The sequence below is a fragment of the Puntigrus tetrazona genome, chromosome 1, assembly GCF_018831695.1.
Source record: "Puntigrus tetrazona isolate hp1 chromosome 1, ASM1883169v1, whole genome shotgun sequence".
NCBI lineage: Eukaryota > Metazoa > Chordata > Actinopteri > Cypriniformes > Cyprinidae > Puntigrus > Puntigrus tetrazona.
The window spans coordinates 30,101,489-30,125,045 of record NC_056699.1 but is presented as its reverse complement, the minus strand read 5'-3'; the positions used below and the strand labels follow the sequence as shown (position 1 = coordinate 30,125,045).

Genomic DNA, 23,557 nt, shown 5'->3' with positions numbered 1-23,557 from the left:
ATTCACGGTCTGTGATAGTGATGTGTGTGTTTTGAGTCGATTTATTCATGATATCACCATCCTGCTCTAAAAAGCCTTCAGAAAAGGTGAGATGACAGACAGTGGAAGATGTAACCAAAATTGAATCTGTTTCTCGCAGACAAATCTTTATATTTCATGTAGTGTTCTACCTTCATAATATCCTTCTGTTTCTGATATAACATCATATTGGTTTAATTTGTTTTAAAAGTTAAGCCAGAAACCTCCTATTGTAGAAGTTTGTCCAAGAGAGAACAGAGCTGATGTGGATGGATCATATAGCCAAGAGAAGAAAGTATGAAGAGAAGGATCTTGACTTTCTGATAGTGAAGAGCAAAAATGGACCAAGAACAACTTTTTTGTTGACCTGGGTAGGAATTAAAAGTTTTTCTTTATTTTTAAAAAGTCTTATAAAATCGATTATTTCATGCTGAAACGCACTCTGACTTTAAAGGATCACTGTTCACTGCAAATTCTTCATTGTTGATGAAATGAATAAGTGTACTTATTAAATAAATAATATATTACTAACATATAATGTAAAATAAAAGCATGGAGTGTTAGCAGAATGTAATGTTTTCCTGGATATGTAATTGCATTTTATTTACAATTAAATAAATGTTTCTTTGAAATTAAAATTACTTTTTATAAAACTTACATTTGTGCAATTAGTTACTTGACTACCTTTTGCAACTCAAAATTACTATTACTGTTATCTTTGAAATATAGGTTAAAGTATATTTAATTTATAATCATCTGCAATATAATTTAATAAATTATAATATGCTAGCATTTAAATATATTTGTAATTTCATTTACATTTTATAATGATGAATTTTGTACATTTTAATCTATGTTTCATTTTGTAATTTTAAATAACACAACTGTTAAAATTATAATCCAAATTACTTTTGTGTATTAACTAGTATGTTAGTTAAGAATTAATGTGAGTGTACTTCTTTAAATGAAGACATAAATCATATTTTATTAAAATATAAAATATTATTTAAAATAAAATATTCAAACATTATTATACAGTGTAATTTGACTGTTTTTAAAATGTATTGATGACATTTTATTTAAATTTTTATTATCAGAATGTAGTTTTTTAAATATGTTCTTATGATTTGTCTATGCCGCAAGTGAAGGTAAGGGACTAGATTAAAAGTAACTCTTTCCTCCTTTGAAGAAGGTCTACACCAAGAACAGAAACTTCCGCTCTCTACAAGTCCTCCAAACTTGGAAAGAATGCCGCCTTTTGTGTGGTGCAGAAGACAGCAAGTTTGTCCTAAAGCCCTCCAAGCACACCGCAAAAGAAGAATGCATGTTTTTAACACCCTTTAATCAATTAATATCAGGTGTGTTGTCCACACACTACGGTTAGATCCAACTTTTTTTCACAATTAATGCCATTGTTTTAGAATATCGAAGCCACACACACACACAATACCAACAACACACTACCAACACATGGCTGTTTTTGAATTAGTTTCACAGGACAGAGGATTTGACTTATGATATGCCACAGAAGAGTACAGCAGCAGGATCTCAGTGTCTGTCCCCTCAGAGAGAGCCACATAGCTCTGGTAATGAGAAATACAACTTAACATCACCAAGTGCTAGCAGTGGTTTCTAAGAACAGAATTAACCATCTCAATGCTGCAATGTGCTTAACTTAAAATGTGCCTTTATATGTATGAAACTGAACATTCACTAGCCCTATTAGGATCATTTCACCCTGCCTGAATGTCATGCTTTACTATTCAACCTCATTGACAGTTAACTACAAGTAGACACTCTTCGCTCTGTCCTTTCACGTGATAGATCTGTTGGGTGAACAGAAGCTATCTTCTTTTAAAGAGGTGATGAATTCGTGCTGACACTCTTTGTGCAAAGACGGCATTCAAGGAAGTAAAGCAACTGTAAACAAAATGGTGCCATGCTTTCATTGTACTTTAGTTTCTTTCTACTGAATTTTAAGCAAAACCGCCTTTCTCAAAAGAATTATTTCAACTGAATACTTTGTTAACTGAATGTCGCGTTTAACCCAAACAGGCATCCGGAGATGGAACTACTTTGGCGTCTGAACAGCTGTTGGTTTTATGATAGCCGAAATTCCGCTGGTGCCACAACGTAAAGCGCTTACAAGAGCAACAACATCATGCGTGGGTCTTCACGGCTGCGACTTGCATTGATTAATATTGTCTGTTTGAGGTCTGTAAAACAATTACGTAATGCTCGCTCTTCTTATTTTTCATAGAATTGTGGTGGATCTCAAAGAAGCAGTGTGTTATCAGAGATGTCATGACCCTGAGTGCAGAAGACAAGAACTACAGATCCTCCAGTAATAAACCTTTTACTTTCTAGCTACTATATAGTTAAACTACTTTAGCTTGTCCTGCCAGTAGAGGTGATAGTTTCTTTGCTATAGATGACATTACTTTCAGATCTGATGAGGGCAGTGTTGTTTGTTTGTTAACTAGATACAGAGGGAACTTGTGTAGGGAATGATGTTACATGGATTTGGGTTAGATTGTAATATTATGGCATTTCTATGGTTTAACAGGCTTCCCACTGCCTCAAGAAGTCTGCATGAGCCACCTGCTGATGGAGGTCAGGCTGGATTCAGTTCTTCTGGAGAATCACCTGTAATTTACGTAACCATACACAAGTTTTGAATGTATATTTGTGTGTTGAATTGCACAGGATGAGGAGGATCAGGCATATTTAACGGATGAACTGGGAACATCGAGCTTGCCCAGACTTCTGTACCCAGGACTGATTCTGCTCCTCAGGCTGAGTAGAAAGCTGAGGACTGGGAGAGTGGCTTGGATGACCCTGCTTATCTGGAAGCTCTGCAGAGGAAGTAGAAAGGCCTACCAAGAGGTACCCGGACAGAGCTTCTGCTCCAGGCAGTGATCGAGTGTGAATGGGATGGCCTTGTAAACCTCAAAGTCCCTGGATGGAGAATGTCATTATTAATAAACTAGTGCAATACCCTGAAGTTCTTTATTTCTTTTCTTTTCTTTCTATGCATTAAACTGTAAAGTATATGTTCTTAAATTCTGTTTCTTTAGCAAACTGTATTTTCAAAATGTTCAAAGATAATTTATTTCATAAATTATTTTAGATTATATGACTTTGGATATTACAAGTGTGTAAAGTGTATTAGATTTTATATACATAGATGGATTAATTTGAAGCACAATACTTAGTTACAGCTTGAGTAGAACATTACAATACACTTTGATCTGGGATTAAACCTTTGACCCTTTTTAAAGAGGATTTGATGCAGTGTTAAATTTTAACCTACTAAAAGAAAACTTTCAATTTGAATGTTAATGTCTTTAAATTAAACATTTGGCATGAAGTAAAATGTGTTGTCAAACGTCATTGTACCTTTTCGCACTTTAATTTAAAACCAAAAAGCGTAATACCATAAAGTGAGTAAAAATGACACATTATTGTGAAAAGTTAAATGAATGGAATACACCATAATATTTTCTTCAGCGCTCCTGCACACACACTCACGAAAAGAGCCACCTGTGTTACATAAACTACTGAATGGAATGAAATATATATCAAACCAAACCAAATATATTTCATTTGAACAGAACTGTTACCGTGGCAAACTTGGTCCATTTTAGACCCATACCACGTAAAATGAACAAGCTTCTCAAATACTATTTGATACTACACAGTAGATGGCGATAATGCTCTATTGTCGAGAAGCAAACTTCCAATCAGCTCAAAGTAGAAAGTTTTCTCAGCCGCTGGATGTCAGCTGTACGAGCAGGTCTGCGTGGTGAATATCAGCCGAAGAAAAGATAACAATGGCGACCTGCTGCGTGGAAGTTAGACAAAGAAAGCGGGGCAGGATGCGCTTTATCGTGTAAGTTTAGAACATCCAAAAAACATGATAGATAGACAGAAATACAAATTGTGGCCTTATTCGCTTATGTGTAATGTATATCTCTTATATACTTCATATATGTGTCTAATCTCACCCACGTGTGTAGAAAACATCAAGTAAAAATAAGTGGAATTAAATTGTAAATGTTACTTCACGTTATAAAATTATAATAATTATTTTCTTTTATTCATAACAAAAGCATTGAAATGTACAGGCAGTGTACATTTCATGATCAATGCATACACTGCCTGTGCACAAAAAAAAAAAAAAAAAAAGGCTCAGGCACACACACACACACTTATATTTCTTTGGACTGTCTTTAGCTTTGATTGTTCTGATAAGCTTCTGCAATGTCAAGTAACATTTGTTCCCATCCAGAGTTGCATACATTTTTCGGCCAAGATTATATATTGATGACGGGAGAGTTGAACTGTTCACATAGTCTTACAGAGTACATCCCAAAGATTCTCATCGGAGTTAAAGTATGAATCTCACGTGCTGTGGCTAATCCATGTGTGAAAAATCGGGCATCTAATGCTCTCTAGACCCTTCTTTCACAATTTGAGCCTGATAAATCCTGGCATTTTATCTTGGAATATGCCCATGCAATCAGGGAAGAAAAAAATGTATGGAATAACATAACATTGATTGAACCTAGAGCCTGAGCAGCTGCAGCGATGCCAGATCATATCACCTGTTGCTTGTTAAATCGAGGTGGTGAACAGGCAGTGTATGTTCAGTGTCAATGTGAGTTGACCCAGTGGTGGCCACACATGAGTGGTAATATACCTGTATCACCTTTTACACACACACACACACAACACAGTTTGTAAATCATGTGTTTATTTATGGTTTTAGTTTAACTGTTTGTCAGTTGCATTTGTTAATCACAAGCATACACGGTTTATAATCTTATTTTCCATAGGTTTTATTTATAACATACAGCGTTGTTGATTTGGAGTGCCACACAAATTAGTTGCTTTGTATCTATTATTTACCTTTGTTTTCTATTTTGGCTTAGTTTCATGTGTGTGGTGGTGATTTATTGTCAGGCCCAAGTACTGCAGCTTCCTGGTGTGACGAAAACTAAGAGTCCGGTGAAACTGGGAATTTAAGAGAATGGTTCTTCCTGGACATACCATTCAGAGAGATGGTCGGGGGCAAGAAAGGAAAAGTAGTTGATTTTATTAATTATATTTGGTTGTCTATTTATATTTGTTTGGTTATGGGTTAGGTTCTCTGGGGATGATTTGAGTGTTTCTTTTAATTTGTAATGGGCCCATCTTTCTCTTTATAAGCTGTTGTATTTGTCCATTTTGGTGGCTTTTTATTTGTTATTGTTGTTGTTGCTGGTCTGTCTCTGTCTGCCTGGTTTGTTTTTTGTAAAGGTACTTCTTTGAGTTTAATTAAAGTTCTTTTTTTTCTGGTGACTGCTGGTGTTCCTCGTCTTTGACTTCTCGGTCCCTCACATTCAATAATAGCTTTCTGCTGCCATCTAGTGGTCAGTTGTGAACCCTAACAAGCATTTAACATGTGACTGAAAGAGTACTTACGATTAGCATGAGCAACTTTTTCACTTAATGACCAGGAGTGGAATGTTAACATAATCACGAAACATATTTTCACCTGCAGAGTGAATGAGCAGTGGAAGGTTTTTATTCTGCTGGTCAGTCTAGAAGTCCAGATAACCTCTCCGTCTCACTGTGCCATGGTGATGCTGGACAAATCTATCATATGCAAAAACCATCACCCAGAGTGCAACACTTTCCCAGTAGGATCACAGTCTTGGAGTCGATGCCCTGCAGTGCTGCAGTGCACTCAGTAGTGTGCTCATCAGATATCAGCAAATTACTGTGATTTACAATACTCAAAACCACACCAAACTACCTGCAAACCAGAAACAGAGGAATCACACAAAAGAACACTAGTGTACTTGTGTAATAGGTGTGTGCTAGTGTTCATGCACAAATATTTTCAATATTAAAAATGCTCATGTATTTTTTTCTTTTAAGTACAATGCCAACTGTCTACAGCTTTGCTCGCGTGTAAAAATGAGATGACACTCACTGCCCAATGAGTGGGTAATTTCTGAAACTCTCTCTTTATCACGGACTCGAGTGCATCTTGCCATCTTCCAGTATTTCACTTTTTTCAGTTCCAAAAAGGTACATTAATTACAATCTTTAATTTTCACATAGATTGTGATCTGTGTGTGGATTTTGTCCCATTCTTTGAAAAACTAAAAAAAAAAAAAAAAAAAAAAAAAACCTAAAGTCCTTTGTTCTTGATAATTTAAAAATAACATTTTGTACTGTAGCGGACAGACACTGATCTATAACTCTTGTCTGATAAATTTTGATCTTTATAAATAATACACATGGGTCGTCACATGGAATAGATGTTAAAATGGTTGAAGTACTGCAGCAAAGTGATGACATTTCAGATCACTATCTAGTCTTGTGTGAACTCTGTATAGCTAAACCTGTAAACTCTGCATCTTATTACAAGTATGGTAGAACCATCACTTCCACCACAAAAAGAAAGCTTTCAAATAACCTTCCTGACTTATATCAATTCCTTAGTTCATCCAATACGATGCAAAAAACTTGATGATGTGCGCAGAAACTATGCACTTCTCTTTTTTTCTAGCACTTTAGGTACAGTTGCTCTTTTGCACTTAAAAAGATAAAAGAAAACAATCTGACTCCTTGGTATAATGACCACACACGCACCCTCAAAAGAGAGCAGCCCGGAAAATGGAGCGCAGGTGGAGAAAAAACAAATTAAAGTATTTCGTGTATTGCCTGGCGGGAGAGTATGCTGTCATACAGAAAAGCATTAAAAATAGCAAGATCTGATTATTTTTCATCCCTTTAGAAGAAAACAAACACAACCCCAGTATTTATTCAGTACAGTGACTAAATTAACAAAAAATAAAGAAAGCATCAGCAGGTGCTAATATGCCCCAAGAGTATAGCTGCAATGAGTTCATGAATTTCTTTTACTTCTAAGATTGATACCATCAGAGATAAAATTGTAACTATGCAGCCGTCTAACTACAGTTTCACATCAGATAGTGAGCTTTAGGAACCCCTAAGGAAAAATTACACTCTTTCTCTATTATAGGAGAAGAAGACTGTACAAACTTGTTAAATCATCTAAACCAGCAAATACATGTATATTAGACCTTATTCCATCTCAACTATTAAAAGATCTGCTTCCAGAAGCCATAGATCCTATTTTGAACATTATTAATTCATCATTGTCATTAGGTTATGTTCCCAAAACCTTTAAACTGGCTGTAGTTAAACCTCTTATTAAGAAACCACATCTTGATCCCAAAGACTTAGTAAATTACAGACCAATCTCTAATCTCCCTTTCTGTCAAAGATACTAGAAAAGGCAGTATCCTCACAACTGTATTCCTTTTTGAAAAAAATGGTGTCTGTGAGGATTTCCAATCAGGGTTTTAGACCGTACCATAGTACTGAGACTGCTCATCATTAGAGTTACTAATGACCTGCTTCTATCATCTGACCGTGGTTTTATCTCTGTTATTAGTGCTATTAGATCTTAAAGCAGCATCCGGAGTACTATCGATCACAACATTCTCTTGGATAGACTAGAAAACTATGTTGGCATTAGAGAAGCGCCTTAGCATGGCTTTTACATCATATCTATCTGACCGCTATCAGTTTGTGGCATTAAATGAGGAGGTATCATATCGATCAAAAGTGAAATATGGAGTTCCTCAAGGCTCAGTGCTATGGGGACCGTTACTTTTCAACCTGTACATGTTACCTCTGGGAGACATTATCAGGAGTCATGGTGTTAGCTTTCACTGCTATGCTGATGATACTCAGCTCTATATTTCAAGCGCAGCCTGGTGATACACACCAAATTGATAATCTAACAGAATGCATAGTCGATATAAAAAGCTGGATGATGAGTAACTTCTTAATGTTAAATTCTGAAAAAAACAGAGGTGCTAATAATTGGACCTAAAAACCCCACATATAATAATCTAGAGACACAGCCTATCACTTGATGGCTGCTCTGTTAATTCTTCATCATCAGTTAGGAACCTAGGTGTGCTGTTTGACCGCAATCTTTCCTCTTTGAAAATCATGTTTCTAGCATCTGTAAAATCATGCGTTTTTCCATCTTAAAAATATATCTAAATTACGACCTATGCTTTCAACCTCTAATGCAGAGATATTAATTCATGCGTTTATGACCTCAAGGTTAGATTATTGCAATGCTTTATTGGGTGGTTGTTCTGCACGCTTAATAAACAAACTTCAGCTAGTCCAAAAACGCAGCAGCCAGAGTCCTTACTAGAACTAGGAAGTATGATCATATTAGCCCGGTTCTGTCAACACTGCACTGGCTCCTATCAAACATCGAATAGATTTTAAAATCTTATTAATTACCTATAAAGCCCTGAATGGTTTAGCTCCTCAATACTTGAGCGAGCCTCTTATCACATTATAGTCCTGCACGTCCGCTCGCTCTCAAAACTCTGGCCATTTGATAATACCTAGAATATCAAAATCAACTGCAGGCGGCAGATCATTTTCCTATCTAGCACACCTAAACTCTGGAACAATCTCCCTAACTGTGTTCTGGAAGCAGACACACTCTGCCAGTTTAAATCTAGATTAAACACACATCTTTTTAACTTAGCCTACATAACACATTAACACACCTTTTATTATTCAAATCCGTTAAAGGATTTTTAGGCTGCATTATTTAGATTTGCTGGAACCGGGAACACTACTACCTAAAATACGATGAAGTGACATTGTGAGCATCGTAAAAAAGAATAGCATCTACGCTAATATTAGTCCTGTTTCTTTCTCAATCTGTTTTCTACAGTTTGTATCCAGACTAGATGGTGGATCAGCACCCAGAGATTATGTCTATCAGAGACCAGGAACACCTAGATGCGCCCGATCGACAGATCACCATGATCCTGATGTGCACACACACACACACACACACACACACACATACACACAAAGTCATTTACACTACCTGACACAGTAGCGTTTAAAATTGAACTGGAAGTTAAGCGTTGGGCGTCGGTCAGAGGAGAACTGACCCCAACTGAGTCTGGTTTCTCCCAAGGTTTTTCTCCATTCTGTATGCATGGGGTTTTGTTTTTCCTTGCCGCTGTCGCCTCTGGCTTGCTTGGTTGGGGACACTTAACTTCTAGTGATTATCGTTAAATTGACTACAGAGACCGCTCTCTGCATTTAATAAGAAATTGGTCACTTCGCCATTATACATCCCTGTCATTATACTGTACAGTGCTTTGATGCAACCTGTGTTGTTAAAAGCGCTATATAAATAAAAATGATTGATTGATTGATAATAATGCGCAGCAGATTCTGTTAAAGGAATAGTTCACCCAAAAAAAGTAAATATGCACCATATTTCAGGGGTTTTTCTTTAATTCATCCTGCTCTTCCTCATAACTCTATGAGTCTTCAGGGGGTTATCATGAAATCGATCAGCTTTAGAGGACATCGATAACCCCAGAAGTGACATAGGAGGCAGTATTTTTTTAACTCACACTATCATCCATAACCTTTTTCTTTATTGTGGAAATTATGATTGCAAATTTCAGTGAAATTCAATTTTATTTTATTTCCTGTCACAAAAAGGACTGCATCTTATACTATTTAGGTGAAGTTGCATTTTTAAATAAATTATAATGATTTTTCTAAAATAAACGTCAATGAATCTCATCTCAATATATTGATATTTAGGCCTATACTCTTTTTTTAAATTCAGACTTTTACATTTTAAGCTTCAACATTTCTGAGATGCATTTCACCTTTTGGAGCAGCCAAAAGTAAGAGACAAAGAGAGATATTATTTTTATATGTACATTTTATTAAATAAAAACATTTTAAACATCATCAGCCATTTAAATGAAATGCTTTTGTACAATTATAATAGCAATAAACTAGGAGATTATTTCCACAAATACTAGCTTAAACATTCTTAATGAAATTATACAGTGTAATTCAAATGCATACATTTCAATAAATCATTGAAAACCAAAGGGCTCTGCAACAAAGTGTGGTTTGGGATCAGCTGGCTCTGGATTCGGCTCCGAGTTCTCTTGTAGAGGCACAAATGGCTCAACTCTGGTCCCGCGGCAGCAGCAGAAGGAGGGCCACTTTAAGGGCTTCCATGCTTTCTTAAAGACTGAAGAAATCCCTTTCTTCATCCTTTTCCTCAAACCGCGGTGTTTTTCTAAAAATCATTCAAAAGACTGAATCATTTGCATATGCCAGTGCACTGTGCTGGTATTTACTATCTACACAAATGTCCCAGGTTTTACTGTACTTTCGTTCTTACCTGTGCTGTTCTCCACAGAAGGCGCCACTTCGTCACTCGGCTCCTTCAGGCTCAGGGAAGACTCTGTTGCGTACGTGTTCTCACGATCAGAACATGCGCACTCTTCTCTAGCAGGGCCACTCTGCCGAGACCAACTTCGTTCCTCACTGCTAATGCTTAACAGTTCCAGGCTATTGTCACGTCCTCCTTCAAAGGGGTTGTTGGCACTGTCAAAGCTCCATTCAGCCAGCCTAGGATCCGCAAGACGTGATGAAGCTGCACCGTCTAGATCTGTGTCATGTGACGGAGGCGTGAACGGCTCTGTCAGTGTTTCACAACTGAACGAAGGACGCTTTATAGCATTCCATGTCCTCTTGAAGAATGAGCAGATCCTGTTCTTCACTTTCTTCCCTAGACTGACATGGTTTTCTAAAACGAAAACGAAGAAGCATTCACTTGGACTTTACATTTAATAAATATGTCCCGTGAGTATTGCATTCATTGGTCTATGCAAAATATACAACAATGTAAAGGAATCTTAAATATGAGACAGAGACTTGGGAACTTTATACTCTATAGTGCTTCTAGATACTTCTTATACTGTAGTGCAGGTCCACATTTCAGTGTTACCTGTACTGCTGTCACAGAGTCTGCAGGTGACACTCCTAGAGATGTAGACTGGAGTAGAAGACACTTCTTGGTCACTACAGAAATCCATGCTTTCTGAAGGCCCTGCTGCTTCTAGAGAATTGCAGGATGTATGGAGGATGCGCTGGACATCGGAGGACTGCGGACGATTTGGCTTTCACAAGAGGAGATGCCGCCAACGCTCAGCAATCCCAAACCGTCATTACATCCTCTGTCCTGCATGAACATGCGGCTGCAGCCTCATTTTTATGCAATGCATGATGTCAAAGCATGCCTCCTCGGAGTCGATTCAAAGCTGTTGCGAAGTTCCAACTCAGCGGAGAATGTGTCGCTTCTGGGCCTGTGAGGGTCGTCAGGGACATTTGACTCTCGGATGAAGTAAATGACATGATGTCCGGTAGAACAGTCAAAACACTATCTCTGTAGATCGTGAAAAGACTTTGAATAGCTACTTATTGTAGATTACAGTCAATGTAAGTCGCTTTGAGATAACGCATCAACCAAACGCATAAACAAATGCAAACTTTCTCGTTGTCTAGCAATCAAGCGCTGTGACGTATTGGAATGTCAGTGGAAACCAACTGAAATTCAAATAATGCGAATTTTAAAACAGCGCTTTATTCGCCCTTTAAATAAAGATGCATTTTATTTTCATACATGAGTGTGTCTTTGTAGCGCCCGGAAAAAGCAGGGGAAATAACCACGAGTGTTACGACGATGTTTCTCGTTGAAAACTTTTACTCGTGACGAGTAACTCTCGCGATGTCACAACACTTCCTCAGCAGGCTCTGAGTCGCGTGAAGAAGTTCTCGCGATACTCCCATAAGGTATATTACCACACCCAATCAGTTGCTCCCAGAAGAATGGATGCTTTCACTTGGCAATCGCTGCCCAATCAAACTGGCACCTACACTATTATTTTCCCGACGCTCACACACACACACTCCCGAAAGAGCCACCTGTGTTACATAAACTACTGAATGGAATGAAATATATATCAAACCAAACCAAATATATTTCCATTTGAACAGAACCGTTACCGTGGCAAACTTGGTCCATTTTAGACCCATATACCACGTAAAATGAACAAGCCCCCAAATACTATTTCATACTACACAGTAGATGGCGATAATGCTCTATTAAGAAAGCAATCTTCCAATCAGCTCAAAGTAGAAAGTTTCTCAGCCGCTGGATGTCGCTGTGCGAGCAGGTCTGCGTGTGAATATCAGCGAAGAAAAGACAACAATGGCGGCGACCTGCTCGTGGAAGTTAGACAAAGAAACGGGGCAGGATGCGCTTATCGGTAAGTTTAGACTATCCAAAAACATGATAGATAGAGCGAAATACAAATTGTGGCCTTATTCGTTTATGGTAATGTATATCTCTTATACTTCATATATGTGTCTAACTCACCCACGTGTGTAGAAAACATCAAGTAAAATAAGTGGAATTAAATTGTAAATGTTACCACGTTATAAAATTATTATAATTATTTTTCTTTTATTCATAACAAAAGCATTGAAATGTACAGGCAGTGTACATTTCATGATCAATAATACACTGCCTGTGCAAAAAAAAAAAAAAAAAAAAAAAAAAAAAAAAAGGCTCACACACACACACTTATATTTCTTTGGACTGTCTTTAGCTTTGATTGTTCTGATAAGCTTCTGCAATGTCGTAACATTTGTTCCCATCCAGAGTTGCATACATTTTTTCGCCAAGATTATATATTGATGACGGAGAGTTGAACTGTTCACATAGTCTTCTAGAGTACATCCCAAAGATTCTCATCGGAGTTAAAGTATGGACTCTGCGGTGGCCAATCCATGTGTGAAAAATCACATCTAATGCTCTCTGAACCCTTCTTTCACAATTTGAGCCTGATAAATCCTGGCATTTTTATCTTGGAATATGCCCATGCAATCAGGGAAGAAAAAAATGTATGGAATAACATAACATTGTTGAACCTAGACCTGAGCAGCTGCAGCGATGCCAGATCATATCACCTGTTTGCTTCGTTAAATCGAGGTGGTGAACAGGCAGTGTATGTTCAGTGTCAATGACGATGACCCAGTGGTGGCCACACATGAGTGGTAATATACCTGTATCACCTTTTACACACACACACACACAACACAGTTTGTAAATCATGTTTATTTATGGTTTTAGTTTAACTGTTTGTCAGTTGCATTTGTTAATCACAAGCATACACGGTTTATAATCTTATTTTCCATAGGTTTCATTTATAACATACATCGTTGCTGATTTGGAGTGCACACAAATTAGTTGCTTTGTATCTGTTATTTACCTTTGTTTCTATTTTGGCTTAAGTTTACCGGTGTGTGGTGAGCGATTGTCAGGCCCAAGTACTGCAGCTTCCTGGTGTGACGAAAATTAAGAGTCCGGGTGGAAACTGGGAATTTAAGGGGGAATGGTTCTCCCTGGACATACCATTCAGAGAGATGGTCGGGGGCAAAGAAAGGAAAAGTAGCTGATTTTATTAATTATATTTGGTTGTCTATTTATGTTGTTTGGTTATGGGTTAGGTTCTCTGGGGATGATTTAGTGTTTCTTTTAATTTGTAATGGGCCCATCTTTCTCTTTATAAGCTGTTGTGTTGTCCATTTTGGTGGCTTTTTTTTTGTTGTTGTTGTTGTTGGTCTGTCTCTGTCTGCCTGGTTTGTTTTTGTAAAGGTACTTCTTTGAGTTTAATTAAAGTTCTTTTTTTTTCTGGTGACTGCTGGTGTTCCTCGTCTTTGACTTCTCGGTCCCTCACATTCAATAATAGCTTTTCTGCTGCCATCTAGTGGTCAGTTGTGAACCCTAACAAGCATTTAACATGTGACTGAAAGAGTACTTCGATTAGCATGAGCAACTTTTTCACTTAATGACCAGGAGTGGAATGTTAACATAATCACGAAACATATTTTCACCTGCAGAGTGAATGAGCAGTGGAAGGTTTTTATTCTGATGGTCAGTCTGTAGAAGTCCAGATAACCTCTCCGTCTCACTGTGCCATGGTGATGCTGGACAAATCTATCATATGCAAAAACCATCACCCAGAGTGCAACTTTTCCCAGTAGGATCACAGTCTTGGAGTCGATGCCCTGCAGTGCTGCAGTGCACTCAGTAGTGTGCTCATCAGATATCCAGCAAAGTACTGTGATTTACAATACTCAAAACCACATAAACTACCTGCAAACCAGAAACAGAGGAATCACACAAAAAGAACACTAGTGTACTTGTGTAATGGGTGTGTGCTAGTGTTCATGCACAAATATTTTTCAATATTAAAAATGCTCATGTATTTTTCTTTTTAAGTACAATGCCAACTGTCTACAGCTTTACTTGCATGTAAAAATGAGATGACACTCACTGCCCAATGAGTGGGTAATTTCTGAAACTCTCTCTTTATCACGGACTCGAAGTGCATCTTGCCATCTTCCAGTATTTCACTTTTTCAGTTCCAAAAGGTACATTAATTACAATCTTTAATTTTCCACATAGGTGTGATCTGTGTGTGGATTTTGTCCCATTCTTTGAAAAAAAGTAAAAAAAAAAAAAAAAAAAAAACTCCAGTCCTTTGTTCTTGATAATTTAAAAATAACATTTGTACCAAGCGGACAGACCTGATCTATAACTCTTGTCTGATAAATTTTGATCTTTATAAATAATACACATGGGTCGTCACATGGAATAGATGTTAAAATGGTTGAAGTACTGCAGCAAAGTGATGACATTTCAGATCACTATCTAGTCTTGTGTGAACTCTGTATAGCTAAACCTGTAAACTCTGCATCTTATTACAAGTATGGTAGAACCATCACTTCCACCACAAAAGAAAGCTTTCGAAATAACCTTCCTGACTTATCTCAATTCCTTAGTTCATCCAATACGATGCAAAAACTTGATGATGTAACAGAAACTATGCACTCTCTTTTTCTAGCACTTTAGATACAGTTGCTCCTTTGCACTTAAAAAAGATAAAAGAAAACAATCTGACTCCTTGGTATAATGACAACACACGCACCCTAAAGAGAGCAGCCCGGAAAATGGAGCGCAGGTGGAGAAAAAACAAATTAGAAGTATTTCGTATTGCCTGGCGGGAGAGTATGCTGTCATACAGAAAAGCATTAAAAATAGCAAGATCTGATTATTTTTCATCCCTTTTAGAAGAAAACAAACACAACCCCGGTATTTATTCAGTACAGTGACTAAATTAACAAAAATAAAGCATCAGCAGGTGCTAATATGCCCCAAGAGTATAGCTGCAATGAGTTCATGAATTTCTTTACTTCTAAGATTGATACCATCAGAGATAAAATTGTAACTATGCAGCCGTCAACTACAGTTTCACATCAGATAGTGAGCTTTAGAACCCCTAAGGAAAAATTACACTCTTTCTCTATTATAGGAGAAGAAGACTTGTACAAACTTGTTAAATCATCTAAACCAGCAACATGTATGTTAGACCCTATTCCATCTCAACTATTAAAAGATCTGCTTCCAGAAGTCATAGATCCTATTTTGAACATTATTAATTCATCATTGTCATTAGGTTATGTTCCCAAAACCTTTAAACTGGCTGTAGTTAAACCTCTTATTAAGAAACCACATCTTGATCCCAAAGACTTAGTAAATTACAGACCAATCTCTAATCTCCCTTTTCTGTCAAAGATACTAGAAAGGTAGTATCCTCACAACTGTATTCCTTTTTAGAAAAAATGGTGTCTGTGAGGATTTCCAATCAGGTTTTAGACCGTACCATAGTACTGAGACTGCTCTCATTAGAGTTACTAATGACCTGCTTCTATCATCTGACCGTGGTTTTATCTCGTTATTAGTGCTATTAGATCTTAGCGCAGCATTCGATACTATCGATCACAACATTCTCTTGGATAGACTAGAAAACTATGTTGGCATTAGAGGAAGCGCCTTAGCATGGCTTACATCATATCTATCTGACCGCTATCAGTTTGTGGCATTAAATGAGGAGGTATCATATCGATCAAAAGTGAAATATGGAGTTCCTCAAGGCTCAGTGCTAGGACCGTTACTTTTCAACCTGTACATGTTACCTCTGGGAGACATTATCAGGAGTCATGGTGTTAGCTTTCACTGCTATGCTGATGATACTCAGCTCTATATTTCAAGCGCAGCCTGGTGATACACACCAAATTGATAATCTAACAGAATGCATAGTCGATATAAAAGCTGGATGATGAGTAACTTCTTAATGTTAAATTCTGAAAAAACAGAGGTGCTAATAATTGGACCTAAAACCCCACATATAATAATCTAGAACACAGCCTATCACTTGATGGCTGCTCTGTTAATTCTTCATCATCAGTTAGGAACCTAGGTGTGCTGTTTGACCGCAATCTTTCCTTTGAAAATCATGTTTCTAGCATCTGTAAAACTGCGTTTTTCCATCTTAAAAATATATCTAAATTACGACCTATGCTTTCAACCTCTAATGCAGAGATATTAATTCATGCGTTTATGACCTCAAGGTTAGATTATTGCAATGCTTTATTGGGTGGTTGTTCTGCACGCTTAATAAACAAACTTCAGCTAGTCCAAAACGCAGCAGCCAGAGTCCTTACTAGAACTAGGAAGTATGATCATATTAGCCCGGTTCTGTCAACACTGCACTGGCTCCTATCAAACATCGAATAGATTTTAAAATCTTATTAATTACCTATAAAGCCCTGAATGGTTTAGCTCCTCAATACTTGAGCGAGCTCTTATCACATTATAGTCCTGCACGTCCGCTCGTTCTCAAAACTCTGGCCATTTGATAATACCTAGAATATCAAAATCAACTGCGGGCGGCAGATCATTTTCCTATCTAGCACCTAAACTCTGGAACAATCTCCCTAACTGTGTTCGGGAAGCAGACACACTCTGCCAGTTTAAATCTAGATTAAAGACACATCTTTTAACTTAGCCTACACATAACACACCAACACACCTTTTATTATTCAAATCCGTTAAAGGATTTTTAGGCTGCATTACTTAGATTTGCTGGAACCGGGAACACTACTCCTAAAATACGATGTACTTGTGACATCGTAAAAAGAATGGCATCTACGCTAATATTAGTCCTGTTTCTTTCTCAATCTGTTTTCACAGTTTGTATCCAGACTAGATGGTGGATCAGCACCCAGAGATTATGTTCATCAGAGACCAGAACACCTAGATGCGCCCGTCGACAGATCACCAGATCCTGATGCACACACACACACACACACACACACACACACACAAAGTCATTTACACTACCTGACACAGCAGCGTTTAAAATTGAACTGGAAGTTAAGTGCTGGGCGTCCGGTCAGAGGAGAACTGACCCCAACTGAGTCTGGTTTCTCCCAAGGTTTTTTTTCTCCATTCTGTATGCATGGGGTTTTGTTTCTTGCCGCTGTCGCCTCTGGCTTGCTTGGTTGGGGACACTTAACTTCTAGTGATTATCGTTAAATTGACTACAGAGACCGTCTCTGCATTTAATAAGAAATTGGTCACTTTCGTCATTATACATCCCTGTCATTATACTGTACAGTGCTTTGATGCAACCTGTGTTGTTAAAAGCGCTATATAAATAAAAATGATTGATTGATTGATAATAATGCGCAGCAGATTCTGTTAAAGGAATAGTTCACCCAAAAAGTAAATATGCACCATATTTCAGGGGTTTTTTTCTTTAATTCATCCTGGCTCTTCCTCATAACCTATGAGTCTTCAGGGGTTATCACATGAAATCGATCAGCTTTAGAGGACATGCGATAACCCCCCAGAAGTGACATAGGAGCGAGTATTTTTTTTTTAACTCACACTATCATCCATAACCTTTTTCTTTATTGTGGAAATTATGATTGCAAATTTCAGTGAAATTCAATTTTATTTTATTTCCTGTCACAAAAAGGACTGCATCTTATACTATTTAGGTGAAGTTGCATTTTTAAATAAATTATAATGATTTTTCTAAAATAAACGTCAATGAATCTCATCTCAATATATTGATATTTAGGCCTATACTCTTTTTTTTAAATTCAGACTTTACATTTAAGCTTCAACATTTCTGAGATGCATTTCACCTTTTGGAGCAGCCAAAAGTAAGAGACAAAGAGAGATATTATTTTTATATGTACATTTTATTAAATAAAAACATTTTAAACATCATCAGCCATTTAAATGAAATGCTTTTGTACAATTATAATAGCAATAAACTAGGAGATTATTTCACAAATACTAGCTTAAACATTCTTAATGAAATTATACAGTGTAATTCAAATGCATACATTTCAATAAATCATTGAAAACCAAAGGGCTCTGCAACAAAGTGTGGTTTGGGATCAGCTGGCTCTGGATTCGGCTCCGAGTTCTCTTGTAGAGGCACAAATGGCTCAACTCTGGTCCCAGCGGCAGCAGCAGGAGGAGGGCCACTTTAAGGGCTTCCATGCTTTCTTAAAGACTGAAGAAATCCCTTTCTTCATCCTTTTCCTCAAACCGCGGTGTTTTTCTAAAAATCATTCAAAAGACTGAATCATTTGCATATGCCAGTGCACTGTGCTGGTATTTACTATCTACACAAATGTCCCAGGTTTTACTGTACTTTCGTTCTTACCTGTGCTGTTCTCCACAGAAGGCGCCACTTCGTCACTCGGCTCCTTCAGGCTCAGGGAAGACTCTGTTGCGTACGTGTTCTCACGATCAGAACATGCGCACTCTTCTCTAGCAGGGCCACTCTGCCGAGACCAACTTCGTTCCTCACTGCTAATGCTTAACAGTTCCAGGCTATTGTCACGTCCTCCTTCAAAGGGTTGTTGGCACTGTCAAAGCTCCATTCAGCCAGCCTAGGATCCGCAAGACGTGATGAAGCTGCACCGTCTAGATCTGTGTCATGTGACGGAGGCGTGAACGGCTCTGTCAGTGTTTCACAACTGAACGAAGGACGCTTTATAGCATTCCATGTCCTCTTGAAGAATGAGCAGATCCTGTTCTTCACTTTCTTCCCTAGACTGACATGGTTTTCTAAAACGAAAACGAAGAAGCATTCACTTGGACTTTACATTTAATAAATATGTCCCGTGAGTATTGCATTCATTGGTCTAAAATTGTCTATGCAAAATATACAACAATGTAAAGGAATCTTAAATATGAGACAGAGACTTGGGAACTTTATACTCTATAGTGCTTCTAGATACTTCTTATACTGTAGTGCAGGTCCACATTTCAGTGTTACCTGTACTGCTGTCCACAGAGTCTGCAGGTGACACTCCTAGAGATGTAGACTCGATAGAAGACACTTCGTGGTCACTACAGAAATCCATGCTTTCTGAAGGCCCTGCTGCTTCTAGAGAATTGCAGGATGTATGGAGGGATGCGCTGGACATCGGAGGACTGCGGACGATTTGGCTTTCACAAGAGGAGATGCCGCCAACGCTCAGCAATCCCAAACCGTCATTACATCCTCTGTCCTGCATGAACATGCGGCTGCAGCTCATTTTTATGCAATGCATGATGTCAAAGCATGCCTCCTCGAGTCCGATTCAAAGCTGTTGCGAAGTTCCAACTCAGCGGAGAATGTGTCGCTTCTGGGCCTGTGAGGGTCGTCAGGGACATTTTGACTCTCGGATGAAGTAAATGACATGATGTCCGGTAGAACAGTCAAAAACACTATCTCTGTAGATCGTGAAAAGACTTTGAATAGCTACTTATTGTAGATTACAGTCCAATGTAAGTCGCTTTGAGATAAGATCAACCAAACGCATAAACAAATGCAAACTTTCTCTCGTTGTCTAGCACCAAGCGCTGTGACGTATTGGAATGTCAGTGAAACCAACTGAAATTCAAATAATGCGAATTTTAAAACAGCGCTTTATTACGCCCTTTAAATAAAGATGCATTTTATTTTCATACATGAGTGTGTCTTTGTAACGCCCGGAAAAAGCAGGGGAAATAACCACGAGTGTTACGACGATGTTTCTCGTTGAAAACTTTTACTCGCACGAGTAACTCGCGATGTCACAACACTTCCTCAGCAGGCTCTGAGTCGCGTGAAGAAGTTCTCGCGATACTCCCGCAAAGGTATATTACCACACCCAATCAGTTGCTCCCAGAAGAATGGATGCTTTCACTTGCAATCGCTGCCCAATCAAACCAGCACCTACACTATTATTTTCCCGACGCTCACACACACACACACACACACACACACACACACACACACACACCCGAAAGAGCCACCTGTGTTACATAAACTACTGAATGGAATGAAATATATATCAAACCAAACCAAATATATTTCCATTTGAACAGAACCGTTACCGTGGCAAACTTGGTCCATTTTAGACCCATACCACGTAAAATGAACAAGCCCCCAAATACTATTTCATACTACACAGTAGATGGCGATAATGCTCTATTAAGAAAGCAATCTTCCAATCAGCTCAAAGTAGAAAGTTTTCTCAGCCGCTGGATGTCGCTGTACGAGCAGGTCTGCGTGTGAATATCAGCCGAAGAAAAAAGACAACAATGGCGGCGACCTGCTCGTGGAAGTTAGACAAAGAAACGGGGCAGGATGCGCTTATCGGTAAGTTTAGAACATCCAAAAACATGATAGATAGACGAAATACAAATTGTGGCCTTATTCGTTTATGGTAATGTATATCTCTTATACTTCATATATGTGTCTAACTCACCCACGTGTGTAGAAAACATCAAGTAAAAATAAGTGGAATTAAATTGTAAATGTTACCACGTTATAAAATTATTATAATTATTTTTCTTTTATTCATAACAAAAGCATTGAAATGTACAGGCAGTGTACATTTCATGATCAATGTACACTGCCTGTGCAAAAAAAAAAAAAAAAAAAAAAAACACACACACACACACACACACTTATATTTCTTTGGACTGTCTTTAGCTTTGATTGTTCTGATAAGCTTCTGCAATGTCGTAACATTTGTTCCCATCCAGAGTTGCATACATTTTTCGCCAAGATTATATATTGATGACGGAGAGTTGAACTGTTCACATAGTCTTCTAGAGTACATCCCAAAGATTCTCATCGGAGTTAAAGTATGGACTCTGCGGTGGCCAATCCATGTGTGAAAAATCACATCTAATGCTCTCTGAACCCTTCTTTCACAATTTGAGCCTGATAAATCCTGGCATTTTTATCTTGGAATATGCCCATGCAATCAGGGAAGAAAAAAATGTATGGAATAACATAACATTGTTGAACCTAGACCTGAGCAGCTGCAGCGATGCCAGATCATATCACCTGTTTGCTTCGTTAAATCGAGGTGGTGAACAGGCAGTGTATGTTCAGTGTCAATGTGACGACCCGAGTGGTGGCCACACATGAGTGGTAATATACCTGCATCACCTTTTACACACACACACACACAACACAGTTTGTAAATCATGTTTATTTATGGTTTTAGTTTAACTGTTTGTCAGTTGCATTTGTTAATCACAAGCATACACGGTTTATAATCTTATTTTCCATAGGTTTTATTTATAACATACATCGTTGCTGATTTGGAGTGCACACAAATTAGTTGCTTTGTATCTGTTATTTACCTTTGTTTCTATTTTGGCTTAAGTTTACCGGCGGTGTGTGGTGACGATTGTCAGGCCCAAGTACTGCAGCTTCCTGGTGTGACGAAAATTAAGAGTCCGGTGGAAACTGGGAATTTAAGGGGAATGGTTCTCCTGGACATACCATTCAGAGAGATGGTCGGGGGCAAGAAAGGAAAAGTAGCTGATTTTATTAATTATATTTGGTTGTCTATTTATGTTGTTTGGTTATGGGTTAGGTTCTCTGGGGATGATTTAGTGTTTCTTTTAATTTGTAATGGGCCCATCTTTCTCTTTATAAGCTGTTGTGTTGTCCATTTTGGTGGCTTTTTTTTTTGTTGTTGTTGTTGTTGGTCTGTCTCTGTCTGCCTGGTTTGTTTTTGTAAAGGTACTTCTTTGAGTTTAATTAAAGTTCTTTTTTTCTGGTGACTGCTGGTGTTCCTCGTCTTTGACTTCTCGGTCCCTCACATTCAATAATAGCTTTTCTGCTGCCATCTAGTGGTCAGTTGTGAACCCTAACAAGCATTTAACATGTGACTGAAAGAGTACTTGATTAGCATGAGCAACTTTTTCACTTAATGACCAGGAGTGGAATGTTAACATAATGCGAAACATATTTTCACCTGCAGAGTGAATGAGCAGTGGAAGGTTTTTTATTCTGCGGGTCAGTCTGTAGAAGTCCAGATAAGCTCTCCGTCTCACTGTGCCATGGTGATGCTGGACAAATCTATCATATGCAAAAACCATCACCCAGAGTGCAACTTTTCCCAGTAGGATCACAGTCTTGGAGTCGATGCCCTGCAGTGCTGCAGTGCACTCAGTAGTGTGCTCATCAGATATCCAGCAAAGTACTGTGATTTACAATGCTCAAAACCACATAAACTACCTGCAAACCAGAAACAGAGGAATCACACAAAAAGAACACTAGTGTACTTGTGTAATGGGTGTGTGCTAGTGTTCATGCACAAATATTTTTCAATATTAAAAAATGCTCATGTATTTTTCTTTTAAGTACAATGCCAACTGTCTACAGCTTTACTCGCATGTAAAAATGAGATGACACTCACTGCCCAATGAGTGGGTAATTTCTGAAACTCTCTCTTTATCACGGACTCGAGTGCATCTTGCCATCTTCCAGTATTTCACTTTTTTCAGTTCCAAAAAGGTACATTAATTACAATCTTTAATTTTCCACATAGGTGTGATCTGTGTGTGGATTTTGTCCCATTCTTTGAAAAAGTACTTAAAAAAAAAAAAAAAAAAAAAAAAACTCCAGTCCTTTGTTCTTGATAATTTAAAAATAACATTTGTACCAAGCGGACAGACCTGATCTATAACTCTTGTCTGATAAATTTTGATCTTTATAAATAATAATGCGCAGCAGATTCTGTTAAAGGAATAGTTCACCCAAAAAGTAAATATGCACCATATTTCAGGGTTTTTTTTCTTTAATTCATCCTGGCTCTTCCTCATAACCCATGAGTCTTCAGGGGTTATCACATGAAATCGATCAGCTTTAGAGGACATGCGATAACCCCCCAGAAGTGACATAGGAGCGAGTATTTTTTTTTAACTCACACTATCATCCATAACCTTTTTCTTTATTGTGGAAATTATGATTGCAAATTTCAGTGAAATTCAATTTTATTTTATTTCCTGTCACAAAAAGGACTGCATCTTATACTATTTAGGTGAAGTTGCATTTTTAAATAAATTATAATGATTTTTCTAAAATAAACGTCAATGAATCTCATCTCAATATATTGATATTTAGGCCTATACTCTTTTTTTTAAATTCAGACTTTACATTTAAGCTTCAACATTTCTGAGATGCATTTCACCTTTTGGAGCAGCCAAAAGTAAGAGACAAAGAGAGATATTATTTTTATATGTACATTTTATTAAATAAAAACATTTTAAACATCATCAGCCATTTAAATGAAATGCTTTTGTACAATTATAATAGCAATAAACTAGGAGATTATTTCACAAATACTAGCTTAAACATTCTTAATGAAATTATACAGTGTAATTCAA

General features: G+C 37.7%; 1 long non-coding RNA gene across 1 annotated transcript; it reads left to right on the top strand.

Moving 5' to 3' along the window:
- The first annotated feature begins 2,345 nt into the window (after positions 1–2,345).
- LOC122351882 lies at positions 2,346–2,757 on the top strand. Its single transcript, XR_006251809.1, has 3 exons — positions 2,346–2,362; positions 2,585–2,631; positions 2,725–2,757. It is a non-coding gene; the product is annotated as an uncharacterized LOC122351882 (long non-coding RNA).
- The last annotated feature ends 20,800 nt before the right edge of the window (positions 2,758–23,557 follow it).